This window comes from Camelus dromedarius, chromosome 35 (genome assembly GCF_036321535.1).
Source record: "Camelus dromedarius isolate mCamDro1 chromosome 35, mCamDro1.pat, whole genome shotgun sequence".
Classification (NCBI taxonomy): domain Eukaryota; kingdom Metazoa; phylum Chordata; class Mammalia; order Artiodactyla; family Camelidae; genus Camelus; species Camelus dromedarius.
The window spans coordinates 12,734,149-12,753,936 of NC_087470.1; the positions used below are offsets into that span (position 1 = coordinate 12,734,149).

Here is a 19,788-nt window from a genome sequence, read left to right on the forward strand (position 1 = left end):
ATTCATTATAATGGGGAAGGCCAGGTTCAAATTTAGAATTCCCAGACTCAGGGGAGTCCTGCAAAGAAAGTGAGTGTGTGGGGAGAGCTGATTCCCAGTCTCTGACCACTAGCCTGACCATTTTCTTCCCAATGCTGGGTCCATCCCTTGCCACAAGGGGCCTTGGATGTGCACAGGGGGACACTCAGAACTCACATCCGGGCTCTGCTCATACCCTCTATGCAAACAGCTGCCCTTTGGCCTCTCTGTGAGTCCTGGGAATCTGAATTCCGGGGAGAGCCGGTGCAGGCACTAGAAATGGGTCAGGGGCTGCTGAGGCAGGGCATTTGGGGTCCTGGGTTTCTAGAGCACGGGATGGAGCCAATGACCGTGTCCCCTTGGCCCTGCTGACTCCACCCCATGGAGGGCGTGGCCACAATAAGTGTCAGGGCCAGAGGGACCCTCTGTAGTGCAGGACCCAGGGCAGTGGGCCCCCTTGCCGGGATCTAAGGGCAGAAGCCCTAAGGAAAGTTCTGAGGAGGCTGTAATGTATCTTCATTCCCACTCATTAAAAAAAAACAAAAGCTTACCACAGGCGTGGGTGGAAAGGGTTATGTTAGAACAAGGGAAGGCACTTGCCAAGGTCTGGCCATAGAGGGCTGGTGGGTTTGCCAGGTTGATGAGGAACCAAGAGGCCGTTAGTCTCCACTGGGTCTAAACACCTCCTGAATTCCTCCGGGTGACACTGAAATGCAGTGAGACACGGAACCCTCTTAAGTTGTTAAAATCTTCATGGTGAGCCATTCAACTCTCTCCTCATTCTTGGCTACGAAAGCACGATAAAAACAGGCCAGAAACACATCAGCCTGTTGGTTGCTTCACTGTCCACCTGGCGCCCCCTCTTGTAGGAGCCTTTATCCCATCACCCAGGGCTGACCCGGCTCAGGATTATAGCTGATTTTCCGCAGGTGGCATCACTTGCTGGTGACCCAAAGGAGGCACGTTAGCCACCTCCCAAACACTGAGGCTCCTCCTGGGAGGAGCCTGCATATCCCCAGCCCAGCCTCTGCGCCACGATGCTCCTTAGTGCCACTCCCATCTTGCTGCCCTGGCCTCTAGCTCTGGCCAGAACCTCGCTGGATTGTTGATAAATGTCACCCATTCACCACGTCTAAGCTTGGGGTCCAGATGTGACCATGGTTCTTATTTTCTTCCCATCGATGGATTGTTCGATCTTCATGTAATCGTGTTGCCAGGAAGGCCAGTACCTCCCTCTTGAGGCCTCCCCGAGCCGCCTGTCTGTAACTGTCCTAGCGACCCAGGGGATTGGATCTGAAGCCTGGCACTCAGACACAATGACAGCTGGAGAGACAAGAATCCACTCCTGCTGTGGCTTCTGCTGAGGCTCGGTGTGGCCATACAAATGGATCCCACAGGCCCTGACTTCACTTGACTCGCTGCAGGGACGCTCCCACACTGCCCCTTTCCCCCCCAGAGACAGAGGGCTTTCTGCTTTTTCCCGAAGGCCCCACCCCCGAGGGGGCACTGGGTCCAGTGGAGCATCCAGCCTGGTTCCTCGCCAGCCCTTAGGGCTTTGGTGGGGCCTGGAACATCAACTACCCTCCCCTTAGGGGCCCGTCTGTCCTTTCCAGCCAACAGACCTAGGTCATCAGCACTTTAACTCACCTGAGGGTGTTTTCCTCACTTCAGGGGCAGTGAGGACTGGGTTTCTTCACACTCCAAGTGCCCCAGGTCTGGATGCAGACAGCCTGGCTCTCCCCCCAGTCCCGCAGTTCCCGGCCACACCTGCTGCTGGTCACAGTCTGTGCTGTGTTCTCTTCCAGGACAAGGGGTGCACTCTGACCCCCGCCATGGCCACTCCAGCGGTGACAGAGGTGGCGGACAGGCAGGTGAGCTGGGGCCTGAGACCATCCCCGGAAACCAGTGCCCCAGAGGCCGCTGGTGACTAGAGGGGCCAAGGGGCGGAAGGCAGCATGGGATCGGAGGAGGAGGAAGGTTCAGGATAAGGAGATGAAAGGGGGAATGGACAGCACTGTGAGGGCCTCGGCCATGAAAGGGAAGAGAAATCACAGTGACAGCTGGAGCGGTGTCGGCGTTAAAAGCTGCGGGCTGTTTTTTTTAATTTTATTAATTACCAATATATATTGACAGATTTCTTATTTTATTAAAGATTAAGTTCCATGTCATATAACAGGATAGAGTATGTTATTATTTATTAAATAATACATAATGGAAGATATACTAGCATATTATCTTCTGTTTATTTATTAGCAGATAGTATATAATACATATGTAGGTGTTTATATACATAATATATAATTCATGCATCTATATAATATATAACACACAACACATAATGTATGATTATGATTAATATATTTTATAACAGGATTACATAACAATAATGATGTAATATTACCCATTGTATGCCTTGGTTCATGACACATTCTCATCTTAGGTGCCTGTCAGAGGTATTTATGTATTAAACTTAATATTATAAGAAACACCTGTGAACGTATCACCCAGCATCATAACAGGACTATTGACAGTGACATACTGTGTCCTCTTTCCCTATCCTGTTCTTGGCCTCTTCTCACAGGAAGTAACCAGCATCCCGAGTCCTGGCTTACCCTTGCCTTGTGTTACTTTCACACACACAACATTTAAGATCAGTTAAAACAAGTGAACTGCAGGTACATGCAGCGAAGTGGATGAATCACACACTCTGTTAAATTGAAAAAGTAAGCCCTAGAAGGTAGACGATAGTGTGCTGTGCTTTTAACTGTGTATATATATGTCAACTAAACTCACTAAATTAAGAACAACTACAGCTAGCGTCCAGGTGGGAGAGGGACAGAGAACAGGTGAGGTGAGCAGATTTGCTGCAGGTGAGCGAGTTCCTTTCCAGTGACATGTCATTCTCTCTGAAGCAGGAGGCAAGGCCACCTGCTGGGAGTCAGGGAAGAGACAGAGGGAAGCTTAGAGGTGTGCAGAGAGCAGAGAATGTTGACACCACTGAGTGATAAGTGGGGAAATGTGCTCACTAGAGAAATCCTGGAGGATTGCCTGGCAGCGGCAACATGGTGGGCATTGATTTGTAGTCTTAGAAACCTGTGCTGGGAGAGCCTGCTGCCTGCAGGCTCAGAACAAGTAGAGCTGGGTGAACCGAAATGGAAGTCGGCCTGGTGAGGAACTGAAAAGGTCAAGGCTCAAGGGGGTTTTGTCTGTCACAAAGAGAGTGCTGACTGTGGGTGCAGAGCCAGAAGGTGGGGAAGTGGAAGTAAGAGGAACGTGGACAGGCAGGAAAGCAGAGGAGTCAGCGCATGATGCCCCAGTGAGGGTGAAGGGGGGCCAGGGAGGCTGGTGGAGAAGCAGCTGGACGGCTAGAGGTGGGCACTTAAAGGAGAGAGGCTGGACCTGGGGTGGAGACACGCCCGGGTATGAGCCCGGGGGTAGGGAGAATGGGGGGTGGCTGGCTCAGGCTGACGGAGAAGAAGACCCTAAAATGACCACACTGGGTGGAGGAGGGAGAATGAACTTTGACGTCTTGATGGTAGGAGGCGAGGCAATACAGAGCTGGTGGTCCAGTGCTCCTGGCTGACGCAGATGAGCAGGGAGGCCAGGGGGGCAGGCACTGCTAGGAAAGGATCCGTGTTTTCCAGGTGCTCCCACGAGGGGAGGAGCAATCATCTGAAGGGGGAAAGTGAGCACAAGGAGGCCAACCCAGGCTCCTGATCAAACGGGGGGTGTGAGGGGGCAAAGCGTCAACTCCAGAGATGGTGACCCAGGAAGCATGGACCACGGGTGAAGTGAGGGGACACTCAGGGAAGAGAGGGAGAAAAGTCTTCTGGGTGTAGGGGGAAGAGAGGCCCCAGGACAAAGGAGCACAGGGGCACAGTGATGAGGATGGCCTGGCTCTATGGTGACACTGCAGGGATGGCTGGATCTTCGTCCTGAGGGCTTAGGTTGGGGGGACTACTGGCCTCATGAGGACCCCCCTCTCAGCAGCCTGGACAGACGCCCCCGCTCCTGAGGGCTGTGCGGCCACCACTGTTCCCGGAGGGGCTCTGCCTCCATCTTCTCTTATCAGACTTTCCTGCCCAGCCCCCGACCGCCAGCGAGGGAGCCTGGGCCTCGCAGCTGCTTCCCGTGGAGGGACACAGGCTCCTCGGAGAAGCAGGTGGATCTTACTTTTCTCCATAACCCAGAGCCTAGCAAAGAACCAGCCTATGGATGGGCCGTGCAGAGGCTCAGATACTTACTAAATTAACTAAAAGCAGTAGAATAGCAGGGCTGGAGGAAGTGACCACTGAGCTCACAGAGTTCACTGCCCACACCCCTATTCTACAGATGAGGAATCGGAGACCAAGCAGTGAAGCAGCCCTGGCCAAGGTCACGCCGCTCCTTAATGCTGGCCTGTGTCGGGCATGCCAAGTGATGAGCTGCAGTGAAGGAGCTGAGGGGGGCTCTGGGGCCAGACAGCTTGGGTTCAAGTCCCAGCTCTGCCACTTACTAGCTGTGTGATTAGTCACTGTCCTTCCTGTAAAGTGTCACCTCATTGGGTTGTCGTGAACACAGCGTTCCTGGAACAGCAGGACAGAGTTCTGTAAGGCTTTGCTTTTGCTTTGGTTACTATTATTATTGCCAAGTGAACCCTGAAATGAAGAACAAAGGCAGCAAGAATTTTTATTTTAAAGGATTTTAAAATCCAATGATGAATGTTTGATTTAATCTATACAAGTTTGAATCTGACCCTTATTAACAGCTACACAATGGGTGACTTTTGAGGCAATCTTGCTTCATGTCTTTAATTCTCACTAACGACACAGGCTATTCAACAGGAAGCAGTTTCTTTTCCAGGAAGAGGGACAAAATGTTAACAATATCTCGGTACCTCTCGGTCCCCAGTGAGTTGGTTGTGACATGTCAACCCAGCTTTGGGGAAGTGCCCGCTCCCCCTGGGCTTGCTGCGCTGCCCCGCGGCCTCCAGGGCACGCTGTTCCCCCACACGAGCCCAGTCTCTTGGTTCCTATCTTTGCTTCAGATCCTCAAGGGCTGCCCATGCCCCAGGGCCCCATCTGCCCCACCAGCCTCGCCTGCTAGACTCCAGGACACCATCCTGGGTCTCAACCATCCTCTGCTCCTACGCCCGCCCCACTACTCTTCCCTTTGTCCTTCAAGTGAGGGCTCCTCTTGCTCGCCACCCAGCAGGGGTCTCTCCGTCCTCCACCTCGGGGAACTGCATCGTCCTGCACGGTGCTTAGCGAACCCGTGTGGAGGCAGGAAGAATACAGAACAACAGGTGCTCAGAGGGGCTGCCTTTCCCACTGCAGGGGCCCTGGAGAGCTTTCTCCCGGCTGGTTATTCACAGGCGCTGAAGCTGTGGAATCTCGATCTCACCAATTTAAAGGGCATCATCATTAATTACAAAAGCAATCATTTCTTCAGTAGCAAAAGGAGAAAAGACTTTGTGTTCCCCACACCTCCAACTTTCTTCCTCCACCTTCAGATGTTTCTCATCTCTGGGCAAGGGTAGAAAGCAACACACAGAATATGATTTTTCAATTTTTTTCCCACTCTGAAGATTGCTTTCCCAGAACCGATGAAGGTTAGGATGGCTTGGCTTTCCTGGACTGAGGATTTAGAGGCGTGGGGGGGAGGGGGAAGGGAGATAACTCAGCAATATTGAACCTAACAGAAACATTTAAAAGTTCTACTCTAAACAGAAAGGAAGCAGGATGCTATAGAAATGGGAAAACCATAGTTGGAAATGCAATAACGAGTTACAAGAGAATAAATATGAAGATGTAAAAAAGAAAAAGAACACCAAAATACAAAAAGGTGGGAATGGGAGATGGGAGCAAGAAAACATAGATACTTTTCTTTGTTTTTTTTTTTTTTTCTTCATTATTCTTAGGATGTGTTGGAGCCTACGTGATTATCAGTCTAAAGGAAATACATATAGTAATGGGTTGATATACTTGAAAAATAAGGTAACCACAAATCAAAACCATACAATAGAGTCGCAAAAAAACCCAAAAAGAAACAAACTCAAAATGGCTTAAAGACTTAAACATTAGACAAGAAGCTATAAACCTCTCAGAAGAAAACATAGGCAAAACATTATTTGACATACATCTCAGCAATGTTCTCCTAGGGCAGTCTACCCAAGCAACAGAAATAAAAGCCAAAATAAACAAATGGGACCTACTTATCAGCTTTTGCACAGCAATACAAACCATAAGCAAAACAAAGACAACCTATGGAATGGGAGAAAATATTTGCAAAATATGAGACTGAACATGGCTTAACTTCTACACTATATAAATAGTTCATACAAATTAATAAGGAAAAAAACCTATCCAAAAATGGGCAGAACAACTAAACAAGCAATTCTCCAATGCAGACATACAAATGGCTAATAGGCATATTTAAAAAAGCTTAATATCGCTAATTATCAGAGAAATGCAAATCAAAACTACAGTAAGTTATCATCTCACTCCAATAAGAATGGCCATCATTCAAATATCCACAAACCATAAATGCTGGAGAGGCTGTGGAGAAAAGGGAACCCTCCTACATTTTTGGTGGGAAAGTAGTTTGGTGCAGCCATTGTGGAAAACAGTATGGAGATTCCTCAAAAGACTAAAAAAAGACTTATCATTTGATCCAGCAATCCCACTGCTGGGCATATATCCAGAGGGAACGTTAATTCCAAAAGACCCCTGCACCCCAATGTTCACAGCAGCACTGTTTACAATGGCCAAGACATAGAAGCAACCTAAACGTCCACTGACAGATGACTGGATACGATGTGCTATTTAGATAGAACAGAATATTAGTCACAACAAAGAATGAAATAATGCCATTTACAGCAAAGGATGGACGTGGAGATTATCACACTAAAGTGAAATAACTCAGACAGAGAAAGACAAGTATCATATGATATCACTTATATGTGGAATTTTTAAAAATGATACAAATGAACTTATTTACAAAACAAAAACAGAGTCACAGACTTAGAAAACAAACTTAGGAGTTGGGGATTAACAATTACAAACTACTGTATGTAAAACAGACAAACAACAAGGATTCACTGTAGAACACAGGGGAAAATATTCTGTATCTTGCAACCTATAATGGAAAAGAACCTGAAAAAGAATAGACTATGTATATGTACAACTGAATCACTATGCTGTATACCTGAAACTACCAAAACATTGTAAATCAACCATATTTCAATTTAAAAAAGATAAGCTCTAAATACCTTTATTCAAAGAAAATCTTTAACTCTTCCCTCTTACAAAACTTAAAATGGGAAGCTTGAGCAGGACCAAATTATACTGGATGGGCAGTTACATATCTTCTCCAGCACATGGCCCATGCTACACACAGACCGTGTTTTCCTTCAGCTAAGAATGGCCCTGGCTGCACAGGGAACGAGTCCTCCTGGGACAAGGCCTCTGTGGCAGTGGCCTCCTTGTCACCGCTCCATCTCACCAGGAGGCCAGGGTTTTCAGAGGGGAGGGAACACAGAGCTCATACACTTCAGATCTATTTCCTGAGAAAAACTATGGAAAGAACAAATTCACCTGCAGTGCGGGAAACATGAGCAAGACCCCTAAGAAGACCAACAAGCCCAAAGCAAGACGGCCCAACGTTCACATCGGAACCAGAACAACAACCGTCTGGCCCCAGTTACATGATCACAATCTCACCTGCAATGAACTGTTCGTACTCAGTGTCAGGGATGTTTCTGTTGAGACTTGAGAGATCAAAAGTCAGACCAGGGAATCCGGACGTGGTGGATGTCCAGGCTCTGCCAATGGTAGAGGCGGCCCCAAGGGGGTATCACCAGCACCGACTCCTCCATTTCCAGCAGGGTCTTCAGGAGGAAGGCGATGTGGATACAGACGCCCCTATGGAGGCTGAAGCCCTCTAGAGGGTTGACGTCACACAGAAGGTACCTGGCAGGGAGCAAAGGAGAGCGGGTCTTCAGGGGCAGGCCTGTGCACAGGAATCCCAGCTTAGATAGAACAGATACAACGGGAATCCCTGCACAGCACATGGCCTAGAATCCAGACACATTCAGCAGCTTCTGGTTTGTATAGTGGAGGCACTGCCCACCCATCTCCATGTGGCCAATTACTTCGAGTCCAGGAGCAGATGCAGAAGACATCTTGGCATCCGTCTAGCACCGCTAAGCACCTGACTAGTACCTGAGCACCCGTTCTCCAGGAGCTCTCAAGTTTCTTGGTCTACAGAACCCTATACACTCAACAATTACTGAGAACTCCAAAAGGCTGCTGTTTATGTGGGTTAAATGTATCAATAATTCCTGTGTTATAAGTTAAATAAGAACTTTAAAAAATGCTTATGAGTTCACTTAAAAAAATAACAACCTACTACATGTTACCATTAATACTCTTACACAAAAAATAAGTCTATTTTTCAAAACAAAAATCATTAATGAGAAGAATAGCAGTGATTTTAATTTCTGCAAATCTCTTTTGAACTGGTGAGAGCTGAATTCTCCTATCTGCCTTTGCATTCCCTCTTTTGTGATATCACAGACCAGGTTTTCCCTGGAAAACCCCACAGGAAACTCGGGAGTGCAAGAGTGTGCAAAAGGCAGGTGACATCCCGGTGTTTCCACAAAAATAGTCTTGCATCTCAGGGGACTCGGACACACTTTGATAACTGCTGCCCTACCCTAGGTGAGACTCTCCTACACAAGAGCCAGGCAAGGGTCCTGGATTCTGTAATGAGTTACCGCCGCCACACCCCTCCCTTCTCTGTGTTTCCCACAACCTCCATTACTGCAGATGAGGATATAATCCTCAACTGGGGCCTCTAATCCCAGAAGACTGCTAACTGTGATCGGGAGGATCCCATCTACCATCCCTACAGCCCGCACAGTCTATTTTGAGTCAAGCCCTAGATAACTGCTAATCGGCACTGACCCTTGTGTCTTATTCCTGAGGTTGACTGAAGGAACCAACATCTGGATGGAACTGAAATTTCCCTGCAGATGAACAACGCTGATAAACCACCCCATTCTAACATCTGATTCTGGGGCTCTTTAAAACCCGGGTAAGGCCCCGTTTCATAAAATAAGGGCCCTCCGCCGCCCGTCACGGGGGTTCTGGGAGGCCGCGGCCACGCAGGGCGACCCGGACTCGCGGCCCCAGCCCCAGCGCTCGAGGGGGAGGAAAGCCCGAGGCTGTGCCCCAGCCCTGTCCCCCCCCCGCCCCAACTCGCTCCCCGGCACCACAGCCCCTCCCCGGCAGCCACACCAACCCGGATCCCACCCCGGTCCATGTCCACTGGCCCCGCCAACGGCGCGGACGTACGTTTACCGTCTATGGGACGCCGCCCCAGACAGGATGTCGGCCGCCGACTGACCAGGCCAGAACTAGTCGCCCGGACGTGCAAGCCGCCATCCCCCGCAGCAAGCACCGCCATGGTCCCGGGCAGCTGCACACTTCCGGAGTCCGCTGCCCGCCCCAGAAGCGCAGGCCGGCCCGCGCGGAGCGCGGCGCCTGTAGCCATGGCAACGCCGCGGGGCCCTCCCCTAGCGCTTGCGTCTGCGCCCTCCCGAGGCTAGACGTGCGAGGGCAGAACTTGCGGAGCCAATGGGAGCCAGGGCGCGGCCAGGACAAGGGTGGGGGGAGGCTTATGGGGCAGCTGGGCGGGGCCGGGGAGGGCAGGGCCACGCGGACGTCCTCACCTGCAGGTGGCGCCGGCCGGAGGCTGGGGCGGTGCTGCCACCAGTGGGCAGGGCAGCGGGGCAGCGGGGCAGCGGGGCGGGGCACCCTCACCTGTCCGTGTGTGGGGCTCAGCCTGGGCTCCGCGGCCTCCGCTTGCACCGGACGTGGACCCAGGCTGCCGGTGGGCAAGATAGAGGACTGAGCCCAGGCACGCACGGCTGGCCAGGTAGGGCACCTGAAGTGCAGGTCCGCCAGGCCCGCTGCAGGCCTTGAATTCGCGCTTCTGGGCAGTTTCCAAGAAGACAGGGCCTGTCCCAAGAGTAGAGGTAGGGCAGGGGTGCCAGATGCCGGGTTGGGTGCGGTCTCACAGGAGAGCCACGGTGAGAGGGTGCAGAGCAGCCCCTGTGTTGGCGGGGCTAGGAATTTGGGGTATGGGGTGGGGATGGTGCGTGCCATTCTCTGTGTTCTCTCCAAGAGCTCTCACCCCCAAGCAAGGGACCGTACTCCCCCCACCCTTCGCTGCATCCCCTGCCTTCCCCAGCACCACCGCCCCTGCCCCCGGAGTGTCCCATGACCTCTCCCCACACCGTGCACTGTCCCTGTTACAGGTACTGAGCTCCTGGTGGTTGCAGCCCGAGGGTGGTGGCTGTATGTGACCAGTTATTATGCCTGGAGCTTTTGTATGAAACCTCAGACCATAATGCAGGCATGCACAGAGGCCCCTCAAGCAGGATTCCCTGCATGGCCCTCCCCACCACGCACCCACAGCGCAGCTGCCACACTGGGCCACGCCTGCTGGAGGACCGCTGGTCCCTCTTCTCCTGTCCCTGATCAAGAATGCACCTCCCACACTGTTGGGAATTTAGGGGGACTTAGAAGAGCAGCTGGTATTTTCATGGGCAAGTATTTGCCCTTTTGGGGAAGATTTGAGTGCAAAGGGATGTAGGGTATGCTTTTTCTGTTACCCTGGAACTGGTAACTGGGATAAAAACGTAAGTCAAAGCAGTTTTTAGAGACAGCCGCCGAACATGTCACAACCAAAGATCACTGTTCCCCAACAAAGGCAACACCACCAGGGGCCTGGCCTCTCTTTCTGGAGGTTGTGGTTTGCACCCTTCAGCTGGGACAGAGCCCGAAACAGCTCTGAACACGCTGGGAGTCGCTCCTCAGAAGACCTGTGTTCTCCAATGCAGGTCTGGCTCCAAGCCCAGGGCCAGCATGGTGACTCTGATCCTGCTTTCCAGTCTGGGAGGTCTAGGTGTCATCCACGGCCCTTCCACCATTGTTTCTTTTGGAAACATCCCCCAGATGAAATGGGGCCTGAGAACAGGAGAGCTGCATGCCAGCAGCCACTGTCCAGTGTGCGGCCCCAGGGAGGGGCATCTCCTCTCCGTGGGATCTGATCTTCATTCTGCTTTCCCCATATCCTCACCCCTCTCCTCATTCATTTCCTGATTGATCCCTGGATAATGGTCCTTACCAGGAATGACCTGGGAGAGGTTTATGAGTCTTTGAGGGGGGGAGAAATCTTTAGACAAATTACTGAAAGTAACTTCCAGCTTTCCCGGGAAAGCCCTCTTTCCAATGTTCAAGGCTAGTTGACAGGGTGTCAAGTTGCCTAACCACTCACATCTGAGCAACTGCTAACTCTCTCTCCAGCTCCCCGCAGCAGCCACCTGTGGCAACTTGACCATGAGAGGGCAAGAAAGCTCTTTCCCCATGCCAGCGCCAGCGTGGCTTTGGAGGCAGTGGAGGCTGAGGTTTGGGGGGCCTCCAGCCAAAGCCAGATGAACTGGGGGTTTTCAGAGTGGCCCAGCAGGGAAACCAGGCAAGGCCGCCTGGCCCAAGTCTTCCCTGCCCAGAGAGGTCCATGAACTGTTTTGGGCCCCACTCTCCAGTCGGGCTCCCTGCAAAAAGGTACCACGGGATCCACACCTGAGAAGGGAGGAGGACGGCCCTTTGGCCTGGGGTCCCAGCAGGTGTGTCCTGTGAGACCTGTGGCCACATATCTTCCTTGTCTCCCCAGGTCTCTGAAGGGTCCGTGCTGGGCACCCTGGTGGTTAGGGACACTGGAAAAACTCTAAACTCTGAAGAAGGACAGAGGGATCCTTCTGGAAGCAAGGATTCCAGGGACATGCCTTGCCCAGAACTGGGGGACTGTGTCCTGAGAAGACCCCTGGAGGCAATGTGGGGCTGTGGGGTCCTCTTCAGAGAAGGGAGCAGGTGTGCTTTCCGGGGGTGGGGCCCTGCTTTGTCCAGTCATGTCCTCGTGTAAGACTCATTTACAAACACCTCCCAGTCCACCTAGGGGTGGCCGCAGGGGTGGGGGCAGAGGAGGAGAGTGAAGGGTGCAGGCTTAGGGTCCCCTGACCCACACAGGGAGCCAAGGGTCAGTGGGGACATCTTGGGGGTCCAGTGCAGGGGTGGAGGACGAGCACTAAAAACATGCCAAGTCATGCAATAAAGTGACCCGTGACCACAAGACATAGGTGGCCATACACCAAAGGAGGGAGACAGAAATTTAGACCCAGGCTCTGAGAACCTTAAGAGGGGCTGGAGGGTCCCAGGAGCCCTCAGGAACAGCTCTTCTAGGGGCACAGATATCCCAATACACACATTTCTCATGGATGCTTTTTGGGGTGCAGAGTGAGTTACCAGGATCCTGAACTTAGTATGGAATCCCACCCCCTTGTTCATCACGGTTCCTGGCAATAAGTTGCTGCCATTTGTCCCTGGACATGCACAGGGGAGCTGACTGCTGTGGGGGTCACTGCAGGACTAGAATCTCCTGGTGTGGGCTCTGTGACCACAGAAACCCAGGGGGATTTCTTAACGGGAGCACCTGGAGACCATGCCTGCAAGGACCACCCTCATGGGATGGCCAAGGAGCCCGTGGTAGCCAGGCCACCAAGTGACCAAGTTGTGAGGCTGCCTGGGGTATCCTGGGGGCATGTAGATTTCTGTGGTCAGCACGTGGGCCCAGCACTGCAGGATGGTCTGCACAAAGAGGGGCCTGCCCTCCTGATGATGGCTCCTAACACCTGTAGGGAAACTGCTCCCAGGGCTCCTGGAGGTCCACAGTGAGAGTGTCCTGCCAGCCATGTGGGGTCACCTCCCCCTTGGGGCCCAGGGGGCACCTGGCTCTGGTCCCACCTGTGTGCCCTGGACACGCAGAGCCCCAGAACTCCATCACAGCCTGGGGTGGGGTGGTATTGGGGCAGGGAAGGCCCAGGGAGGGGGCTCATTCAGGGGCAGGGGCCACTCTGCAGGGATGCTGGACCTGGCAGCGATGCACTGCTTCAGAACTCCCCTGGGCTGGGTTTCCAAGCTGTGGGATGGAAGGGCCCCTCCTTCCTGCGGTGCAGTGGGGGGAACTAGATCCATCGTCAATGTCAGCCCTGGAAATGGAGGCTGCGCTACCTCCATTCCTGGAAAGAAAAATCAGACCCCTCCAGTCCAGGTGACTCAGAAAGTCATTCAGCAAGGTTCAGGGCCCCCAGTTTAGGCATTGAATTAGAGCTGAGCAGCTCAGGAGGCCAGATCCCTGTCCGTCGCTCCAGGAGTAGTCTTTCTGCTGGGGAACAGGATCCTCACAAACATCTGTGTCTTTGTGGGACACTCCCCTCTGACCAGCTGGGAGGCAGGGTGCAGTTGTGGGAAATCGTGTTTCCATGAGCAGAGGGCCACCAAGTGGTGGGGGCACAGGAGACTGTGAGAATGAGTCCCGCAGCCTTTCTGGAATCAAAAAACTGGCAAATGTGAAAAAGTGCATAATTTGTTTTATTGAACAGGCTGCTTATGTACGTTTGGAGGGCCAGGTTCAAGGACTCTGCATCCCTCCAGGACAATAGCCGCAAGAGAAGAACAGACAGAGCAGGAGGAGATCTGGGGTTTCTCCCAGGAATGAGGCGGAACAGGGATTTCTGCAGATTTGCAAGGAGTCGCCGACCGCTGAGCACGGGGTTACAACCCCACGTGACCCCTGTCGTGTTTGGCTTGGGCTCTGGGTCTTGCCTGCTCATGTATTCTTCCAGCTGAGTTCCAGAAACTCAGAGGGTGGACTTAGAGGGGCTGCGTTTGGAACCCGGTGAGGAGGTGGAGGGTCCTTTATCCTGAGTCCTCTCAGCCTAATCACTGTAGCTAATCACCTAATCACCGAGGCCCAACACCCCCCAGGCCCCCAGGGTGGCCGTGGAGGGAGAGCAAGCCTGGCAGGCGACCTAGGATCTCACTGCTGTGTCCCTCCCTTGTCTTCATTCCCTTTCACCACGGAAGGTGTGATTGTCTAATGTCATGGTGGCCACCGCAGTGTCCCTCCCAGCAATCTCTCTTCTCCATCAGGTGGGGTTCCCACCCCTGCTCAGCCTTCTCTCTGCATGGATGCTGAAGGACCAGGCCCATCTGAAGTTCTGAGCTTGAGCAGTAAGGTGGAAACAAAGAAACCAATGGAAACAAAGAAGCAAGTGATTGTGGCAAAGCTCCCCACCACAGAGAAGCTGCCCTGAGTGGAAGGGAGGGTGTGGGCATGCCCATTTTTTTCCTGTCTCCCAGTGCTCTTAGCTTTCTTATTGTAGACATGCATGGTTACAACAAAATGATCTGCAAAACTGAAAATATTTACTCTCTCGCTTTTACAGAAAAGGCTGACCAGCCTCTGGTCCCGGTACCAGGCAAGTGATTGGAGTCCCTTTCCAGTATGGAAACATCTGGGCAGGCCCAGGTTTGCAAAAGTCTTTAAGAGTAGTTACGGAGTTTTGATTCTGAAATTTTTTTATGGCTGTATAGTTCTCAGCTGAGGTTGTGCTGTGTAATTCTGAGCCGGGATTTTCTCAAACTGTTTCTCACAGTTTTATACCAGACATTATTTAGGAATGTCTGTTATACCAGACATTCCTAAATTCCGAGGGGAACTGGATATTAAGGAAGCCATGGAGTTTAGGAAAAGGATACAGATCTCATTTCATTTTAAGCATCAATGTACCTCCATCCTGGCAGTATTGTTTATGTGTTATTGATAGGGGAACTAAATAGTAACCAGATTAATAGAAACTAGGAGATCTTTAGGTACATAAGTTCATCTTTTCAAAATTTTTGTAATGTTTGCAGTTTAAGATGACCATTCCTGAGAAACAGGCAGCTTCTTAGAATGAAAAAGCATTTCCTCTGAACCATACTTAATTTTTATTTCGTAGACAGCAGGAAGGGTAATCACACATCACACATTTGGGGACGTCAAAGAGAAAATGTAACTTTCTGGGCGCACACCCACCCATCTCCCCCTGCCCTTTTCACTGTCCCATTCTCCCTGGAAGGCTCTTTCTTATCTTCTGCTCATGGCTCCAGTAACTCTTTCTTCCTCCTCGTCCCTCAGCTGGTAAGGTTACTTTTCTACTTTGAACAAGCAAACAAGCCAACAGAAGAGAAGTTTCACAAGCAACTCCCAGCACATCCGCTTGCCTTCTGATGTCTGTGACCTCACTCTCGCTGCCCCGCCTCTTATTACAGGTGACATCAAAAACCAGTTCCTCCAAAATTCCCCGGGGCCCCATCCCTCCCATCTTCTCTGGGTTGTCACACCCAAAGCCATCCTCTCTTTCACTACCTCATCTATTTTGTTCTCCTACTAGTTGGCTCCTATCAGTATATAAACTTCCATCCTCTTAAAAGAAACAAACAGCACTCCTTGACCCTAATTCACCCCCACCAATTGTCACCCTGTGTCTTTGCAGCAAATCTTTAAGGAGTTGTTTAAACTCACTGTCTGCATCTTCTCTTGAGCCATCCCCTTTTACACCTAGTCTGGCTTTTCCCCTGATCCCTCGCTCTTTGGAAATTGCTCTGTCAAGGCCATCAGAGACCCCACGTTGCTAAATATAGTGGTCAGTTTTCAGTCCTCATCATGCGTGGCCCCTCGGCAGCATTTGTCCCAGCTCTTCCATCCCTCCTCCCCCATGTTCCTGCTTCACTCAAACTCCAGCCCATCGCTCTGTCTGCTTTCTGCTTTTGGTCTACTGGCTGGTCCTTTGCCAATGGCTCCTCTTTTTTCCAAACATATACTGTGGGTGTGCCCCAGGGTTGGCTCCTGGGCCTATCCTCTCTCTCTCTGCTATTCTTTTGGTGGAAGCAACCAGCCTTGGAAATTGGCATACCATCAATTTCTTGATTTCTCCAAAACTCCCTGATTTGCCCTTTCCATCTGGACCTTTATCCCTGAGACTCACATTCTTTTTCTTTCATTCATCTTGCTTTCACATTCATACATATGTTCTACTATGTAACTACTTTTCCAAATTTTGAATCAGTACATATATATCATGTAAAATGCTCAAATCTGTATTATTTCCACTAAGATGCTTATTCTACCTTAGAACATTTCTGCATTTCTGTATTTATGTCAATAAAGTGAATAGTATTTCTACAAGCTTCATAGTTAAACAGTGTGTTTGTTTGGGGCTATTATGTAACATGAAATAATGATACATCAACATGGTCCTTTTTCATTTATTTTTATGTAACACCGAGATGAGGTTTTTGCACTGAAGACTGGTTTTATTGAAATTTTACCTACATTATGGACAGTCAGTTTATGTGAAGGCCTTCATTTCTCCCCTTTTCTGATATATTTTCCATTTGGCTATATAAAACATGTACCTTGGCATGAAAAAAAATTCCCAAATCATTCACATAATACAATTAATACATTTAAATTATATTTTTTAATGTTAAAAAGAAAAAAACAAACCCAGACTCCTCTACCTATTAGGCATTTCTGTGGCAATATGTAATACACCACTTAACCATGACATTGAAGAACTGAGCTGATTCCAGCCCCTTTCCACCTGCTCAGCCCCACCTTGTCCCATACCCTGTGGATGGGGAGGACATCCCTCCCATTGTCCGGGTCCAGATGTTGGAACCGTGTTTTTCTCTCTCTTCCTCTTACACACAGACAGCAAATCCATCTTGTTAGAAAATTCTGACTACTCTGTCTTCATTAACCACCTGCTCCCAGCTCCCCGCCCTCCTAAGTGCCACCTTCAGCCCTTCCTGGACACCAATAGCCTCCTGTTTCCATCTTTGCTTTTCTACAATCTCTCATCCACACAGAGTCAGAGGGAGCCTGCAAAAGCATACATTGAGGGGGTGGGTGTAGCTCAGTGGTAGGGCGCATGCTTAGCATGCATAAGGTCCTGGGTTCAATCCCCAGCACCTTCATTAAACTAAATAAATTACCTCCCCCCAAAAAACACAAACACAAAAGCATAAGTTGGACTACATCACCCCTCATCTCAAAATTCACTAAACGGGTCACCATTCCATTAGGAGCCAAAGCTGTCACAAAGGCCTCAGGACCCGGCGTGCTCTGCCTCTCCGCCCACACTCTCCCCCTCACTCTGGGGGCCTCTGGCTCCGGCTCTTCCTTCTTCCTCTGGATCTATTCTGCTTCAAGTTCATTACTCCGTGAGATCTGCCAGGATTGCCTTATTCCCTCCTGCTTGCCTCCCACCCCACCCCCATCACCCGAATTTGCTCATATCACTCTTATTTTTTTTAAAATTTTCCAAGCTCTTGCTACCCCCAACATGCTGCCTGTTTCCTCTGCTAAAACTCTGAGCCCCCAGTGATGGGGAGTCATGTCTATTTTGTTGACTGATAAAGCCCGAGAGCCTTGGGAACGGGTGTAGTTAGGAGATTCCCATACGTAGTAGGAGCTTATACACATTTGCTGAATGAATGTAGATGCCCTGGTCCAATCCGATGGAGCACTTCTGTGTCCTGCTCAAACAATAAGTCTCCTTTCCACCTGAGAGGGGGTAACAACTTCCTTGGTGATCAAAGGCAAGATCTTTTTGCTTTATGCTGTTAAGATTAGGCGGGGAGACTAGGGGATCTTCATATATATTTTTAAATTTGGTTCACTCTGCAGATTGTCTTCGGTCTCTGTATAATTTTGAGAAACTCTTTATAAGTGATCATTCTTCCATCAGATTGAACAGGGTTCAGGGGGAATGACAAGCCTGTCCCATCGGCCATCCTGTGTGTCATATCCTGGGACCCAGTGGATGCTCAGCATGTAAGTGAACCGACAGGAGTGAGTGAAGAGATGGGAGCATCTCCTTATTGTGGTGGCTGCTCTCTGTTCGATGCCTTGAGATTTGGGGAAGAGTTTACAAGTGCGGAGGGGTGAAGGCAGGGCCTCTGTGTTCTTCCTGAGTGTGCTGGCCTTACCCATTCCCCCAGCCTCCTCTGGGCAGCCAAGCTGAGGAGCTGGGCCTCCAGGGGTTGTGCTGATCAATAATCCACCTTCACCCCAAGTCCGGGGGTAGGAGTGGCCAGCACACCTGGTTGTATCCCTGGAGTCAGGTCCTTGGAGGAATTCCTCACTGAACTATGTTCTGGATCTTTTATTTTTCTCTATAGCCTCCAGCTGAAGAAGAAGATTGTCTTAGACACATGAAAGGTGAGGATGCCTACTGTCCCCACGGAACCCAGGTGGAGCTGGGAGTCTGCTGTTTGTACAGTCAGTGGGCCCGCGTTGCTTTGGGCATCCCTGTGCCTGAATTCCTGCAGTACACTTGGTGGTAAGAAAGGGGTGCCTGGCAGGGAGGGAAGCGGGTCGGGAGACTGCACAGCTGGGGAGACTTTAACCTAGGATGAGTGGGAGCTGGCTGATGCATGGCATCTCAGTGCAGGGAACTCTCCACACTCAGAGGGGTTCCCACTCCCACAGAGGCCTTTTGATCAGGGTGCTGGGCTGTCAGCACAGCCCGGTCCCCATGAGGATTATGGTACATTCAGACAGTGGGAAGTGAGGGGTCCAGCGGCACTTAAATTAACTGTGCTCCCGAAACCAGCCCCCACCTCTTTCAGCCTGTTTCCTAATCTGCAAAACTGGACTGATGTAAACAATCCCGCGGGGTCATTGATGGGCTGGGACAGACTAGAGGGTCAGGAGCTGGAATTCCTCTGTCCCCTGATTGTTTTCCTTCCTTCCCACTATTTGCTCTCACAAGCTCAGTCTCTCTGTCACTCTCTCATTCACTTGTAACTTTCTCTCCTGCTCTGGTTTCATTTGATTTCCACCCCTGTTCTCCAGATGAGTGAACTTGGTTTCTGTGTGTCAGTCCAAATTCCTCGGAAAGATGCTCTATCTCCCTCTGGACCTGTTGTCCAACCCATCGGTTGTAGCCAGACGAGCGAGTCCCTCTGGGACAAGTGGAGGGGCTCTGCCCAGCCCCCCAGCCACCACTGTGGGAGCATATAGCTCTCCGAGGAGGAGGTACTGGCTGTGACGGTGTCAGTAAGTGTGAATTTAAGTCTCCTCTTGCCCAACTTGATCCTCCTAAACAAAGATGAAAATTAAACACTCCCGGGATTTGTGTCATGGAACACTCAGGGTGGGGGCTAAGGGGGCTACAGTGACTCCCCAACGAGAGCCTGTGAAGGGAACAGCACCGTCCCCACCCGGCACTTAGGGCACTGAGACTGCGTGACATCAAGCCAGTCTTCTGTCGACAGCTCAGGGGTCTGGCCAGGCCGGTTAGCCTTTGAAACCTACCAGCTTTGGATTTCTCAGTCCCTCCCTGAGGTTTTACCTGAACCACCAGCTTCTGTATCTCTGAAGACAGATGATGAGGACCCTTCACGTAAGGCATTTGCACAGCCCTGTGCGGGAATTTGTGCTGCACGGTCTCCCTGGCGAGCTGACCGAGGTTGGTATTTTACTGATCTTAGAAATAGCCTGGTTTCCCTATGCACTGTTTCACTGAACAAGCAACAGAAGCCACCTCTGGCTGATAAAAGCAATAAAGGGACTTAATGAAAATATACTCGGAGGGTGCGTGGAGTGGCCAGGACCAGAGTCAACCCGGGGGCCATAAGAGGTGTTGGGGAGCCCTGGGCATGAAGCCAGGTGGGGTGCTGCCGGGCCCCCTGCCACCCCAGCAGGGACCCCACTCCACCTGACCCTCCACCGCACTCACTGCAGGTTCACATCCCGGCAGGGCCAGGTCACACTGAAGCCACCAGCACACACCTCAATGGGGGAGTTGGCCCCGTCTCAGCTGAGGGCATGTCC

At 51.0% G+C, this 19,788-nt stretch overlaps 1 long non-coding RNA gene and 1 other non-coding gene across 3 annotated transcripts; one reads left to right on the forward strand and one right to left on the reverse strand.

Annotated features, from left to right (window-relative positions):
* Positions 1-4,661: 4,661 nt before the first annotated feature.
* On the reverse strand, positions 4,662-9,492 carry LOC116157887 (uncharacterized). 2 transcript variants are annotated; one of them, XR_010379095.1, is made up of 3 exons: positions 9,360-9,492; positions 7,719-7,967; positions 4,662-5,522 (listed from the first exon to the last, which is right to left on the reverse strand). It is a non-coding gene; the product is annotated as an uncharacterized LOC116157887 (transcript). The 2 variants fall into 2 exon arrangements; XR_010379094.1 differs by having other exon boundaries at positions 9,354-9,492.
* A 5,176-nt stretch (positions 9,493-14,668) lies between these two features.
* On the forward strand, positions 14,669-19,150 carry LOC135319970 (uncharacterized). Its single transcript, XR_010379096.1, has 4 exons — positions 14,669-15,215; positions 17,699-17,784; positions 18,132-18,292; positions 18,808-19,150. It is a non-coding gene; the product is annotated as an uncharacterized LOC135319970 (long non-coding RNA).
* The last annotated feature ends 638 nt before the right edge of the window (positions 19,151-19,788 follow it).